At 41.4% G+C, this 4,316-nt stretch overlaps 1 long non-coding RNA gene across 1 annotated transcript; it reads left to right on the top strand.

Annotated features, from left to right (window-relative positions):
* The first annotated feature begins 218 nt into the window (after positions 1 to 218).
* LOC141288878 (uncharacterized) lies at positions 219 to 1,436 on the top strand. The gene is made up of 2 exons (XR_012339761.1): positions 219 to 1,065; positions 1,213 to 1,436. It is a non-coding gene; the product is annotated as an uncharacterized lncRNA (long non-coding RNA).
* The last annotated feature ends 2,880 nt before the right edge of the window (positions 1,437 to 4,316 follow it).

The following is a 4,316-nucleotide window of genomic DNA, read 5'->3' as shown; positions in this document are numbered from 1 at the left end:
GAGCTACCAAACACAATAAACACACAATCGCTCTGAATTATGATCAGCCACCGCTGCTCGCAATATATGATATGTATACATGTATCACACATGGAAAAAAGTGCATAAAATCAGCTAAACTCCGGAAGCATAATTACATCAAATATTGTCTTGTTTTGGCTTCAAATTTTTGCTTAAAACAAAAAATGTCAGCGGGGTCAGAAAGATAATGGGCCTCATTCACCAATATCTTCTTAAGAATCTTCTCAGATTCTCTCTTAAGCTGTTCGTAAGAAGATTCCTAAGAAAACTCTACGTGGCATTCATCAACGTGTTCGTAAGCCGCAGAATTGTTCGCAGCCGTGTTCTTAAATTGATGAATGCCATTTCCTCGTAAGTTGAGAGCGCGTGCCAGGTGAGTCTCATTAACATAGGATTAGCATATGTAACCGCCCATCAATGCCCATAAAAGGGACTGCAGTGCAGTGAGTTGACACAGATGTCAAACAGAGGAAAATACAAGAAAAATGCCAAAAACAAAAAGTAAGTCAATTGGAGCGCAGCAGGCAAAGCGAAAAAGAAACTTTAGTAATTCAGAGGTGGAGGTACTGCTGCAGGAAATAACCCGCAGGAAAAAAGTTATATTCAGTAGTGTCAGTACAGGTTACACTAACACACACAAAAAGGAAGCATGGGAGGCAGTCACACACGCAGTAGACGCAGTATCTGGAGAAGGACGGACAATAGAGGAAGTTAAAAAAAAATGGTTTGATCTAAAATTCGAAACAAAGAAAAATATAGCAAAATGTCGACGGGAAATGCAACAGACTGGAGGAGGAACATCAGAGACCCAAAACCTGTCTGAGATGGACCAGCGCATCGGGGCCATCATCGGGGAGACTGCACTCTCAGGTAGCTAAACTATATTGGGAAACGCTAAATCACTTCTTTTTACATTAATTTAATTGTTTAATTCCCCCCACTTTTTAGGAGTACCATCGACTGAGAGTCTAGATACAGACCTTGGCCCCGAGCCAACGCTTTCATCCCCTCTCTGTGCTGCTAGTACTCCAGAGGAATCGGGAGGTAATTTATTCTTATTTTCTGAATGAAAGTTATTTTAAACGTGTGTCCTAAAGGCATGAGTCTGTGTGTGTGTGTGTGTAAGTTCAAAATAAGTCTTTAGTATTGGACTGAGTGTTGCTACAATGGCTTGAGATTATTTGTTCACAGATGAAGTCCCGCAGAGACATATGACAGAACCAGCACCATCCTGCAGCAGTACCTTCACCCGTACTCGGTCCCGTGCCTCGCCACACCTGATCACAGAAGCGGTGTTGAACAATCAACAAAGGCTAGCGGACACTCTAGATACAATTGCCTCAACGCTAACAGCAATATCCAACACACTAAAAGAAATCAATGAAAATATTAAGAAATAAAGATGTGTACAGAAACTGGTCCGTCCTAATTTTTTAAGTGAATCAGACTGGTGGATTCAAGCTGTAATTAACAGGACTTTATTTATAGCCGGGCAATTAATAGCTCCCGAACGAGAATGGCGCGCCTGCAGTCTGGTCCCATCAATGCGTCAGGACGCACATCTTCACGGTGTGATGGCTCAGGAGGGAGAGGCACACCCCGCTTCATGGCGATATTGTGCAGGACACAGCAGGCCATGATTATCCTACAGACCTGTAATGGTGAGGGAGAAACATAAATTAAGATGCAAGGTGTTTGAATAAACTTTCTTAGTCTAAGCAGTTTCTACAAGAATAAAATTAAATCGGTTCTTACCTTCTCCGGTTTGTAGAGCAATCTGCCACCTGCTGTGTCCAAACACATCCAGCGTCCCTTTAAAATGCCAATGGTGCGTTCGATGGTGGAGCGAGTGCATGCGTGCATCCGATTGTAAGACACCTCCTGAGGTGTCTGAGGGTTGGTCAGTGGCGTCATTAACCATGGGGCTAGGGCATACCCTCGATCCCCTAATAAAAAGAATCAAGATCAAAGACACGTTTGTGGTAAATATAAAAGATGCGTAGCCTACCAATGAGCCATGCGTCACCAGCTGCGCCTTGTTCGAGGCGCATACCCACGGAGCTGTTCTGCAGAATATAGGAGTCGTGTGCTCCTCCTGGGAACCGGGAGACCACGTTCAGCAGGTGGTTTTTGGAGTCGCATACCAGTTGCACATTTATGGAATGATATTGCTTGCGGTTGAGGTATGGGAAGGGGTCTGGAGAGGGTGCCTTGATGCGCACGTGCGTGCAGTCTATTGCGCCAATGGTGTTGGGGAGGCCAGCGATGTTATGGAATCCGGTTTTGACTGAGACTTGCTCTTCTGCTGCATATGGGAACCTGATGTAGTGTGTGGCCCGTTGAATTATGGCATCCACGACTCGCGGGAGAGTGCGGCTGATGGATGGCTGTGATATGCCAACCCTGTCCCCCAGCTCCCGTTGAAACGATCCAGTGGCTAAAAAGCCGAGGGTCGATAGTACCTGAACATGCGGGGGGACAGGGTTGGACCGATGCGTGTGGCTCCGAAGTGCTGGCTCCAAGTCGTTGCAGAGATCAACTAGTACAGCTCTCTGGAGCCTAAAGCGTCCGAATAGGAACTCGTCACTCTCGGCGAAAAGGTCAATATGGTCCTGAAACATTCGTTCCCTCCGTAGGGCACGGTCCGCTATCTCTTGCAATAACAGTATATCTGCCATTGTATTTGCAGGCCTTGGATGGAGAAATGCCACATATAAATAGGGTGGGATTACTAATTGATGGCGTGGTTTCCAATTTACTGAATTAATTAATAAAATAAATATGACAGAAATATCACTGTAGTATCGTATTTTAATGAACTGCACAAAAGAAGATAACACAGCCATGCCGACATGTCGGCACTGACATGTGCGTAAGAGTACTCCTTAGTGTTCGTAGGATTTGTTCTTACCTACGAACAAAGGCAAGATAAGAAAACATTCATGAATGCAACAATCTTCGTAAAAACTTCGTAAGTAGGACTTAAGAAAAAATCTGTTCTTAAGAACGGTTGGTGAATGAGGCCCATTGTTTTTTGGCCGATTATGAGATATTTGTTCTTGTTTTAGGCATAAACTCACAGAATTTTCATTCACTTATATTTTCTTCTCCAGTAAATATATCTTGATTTAGGAATGTGTAGATGTTTTTATTGGGAAAGAACACAAAAATACTGATTAAGAAAAGGTCTACTGTTTTTTAGGTCTTGCTTATTGCGTAGGAAAATAATGAAATTTGGCACACATGTAGGGATGACCATGAAGAATGATCTGACCAACTTTGACATCTCTAGGACTAACTTTATAGCGCCACCACCAGTTCAAATATTCAACATGTCTGAAACTTAATGAAGTTGACCAGAATCTGGTTCAGAGGGTGTATCTTGGCCAAACTTTGATCAATCTGAACGACACTTGGTACACTTCATCAACACCATGATCTGAGGTGCCATACCAAATTTGGCAACAGCGCCACCTATGGATCACAAGATACGAAAAATATATATTTTTGCTAATAACTTTTGAACTGTTTATCATTATCAGAAAATCAAAATCATTTTCTCATAATTTAACATATAGATACAAAAATTGGTTGGAATCATTGACGGCTGTCCTAGAGGTGCCTAGATTTGTATTATTCCTCCCCAAAGGGAGTCAAAGGCAGCCCAATGAACTGAACATAGGGAAAATGATGAAATTTGGTACACATGTAGTGATGGTCATGAAGAGTAATCTGACTAACTTTGGAGTCTCTAGGACTAACTCTATAGCGCCACCATCAGTTCAAAAATTCAACATTTAAAAGTTATGTCTCAAACTTAATAAAGTGTTCCAGAGATATAAAGATTTTTGCAAAACCGCTTGTAACTTTTGAAAACATTGTCCAAATTTTGTTGTTTTTGCAGTCTTTCTTTCCCTGGGTCGTGCCGATTCTGAGAATGTCTCATTTGCTTTTTCCATCAATGTGCTTATCCACAATTTTGAAGCAAATTAAAGTTTTTTTGCTACTCCTCCTACAAATTTTGTCCAATTTAGTCCAAAATCAGGTCAGATGATCTTTGGACTGAGCCACACAGATTTTTGATATTCACAACTGTTTCTGTGAAATACCTTTCTGATTTTGATTGCCTATGTTTGTTGACTTAGGCTAGTTTGTTCTTATTTTTATAATAAAAATAAAATGAAACAAAAATAGCTATAATGACATATACTTGTGGAATATTAGAAAGACTGAAATAGTACTTTCTCATGAAGTCTACTCTAATAGTCTTTGTTTAATTTACTACAAAATATTTA

Source organism: Garra rufa, chromosome 16, assembly GCF_049309525.1.
Source record: "Garra rufa chromosome 16, GarRuf1.0, whole genome shotgun sequence".
NCBI lineage: Eukaryota > Metazoa > Chordata > Actinopteri > Cypriniformes > Cyprinidae > Garra > Garra rufa.
This window is presented reverse-complemented; position numbering and strand designations above follow the sequence as displayed.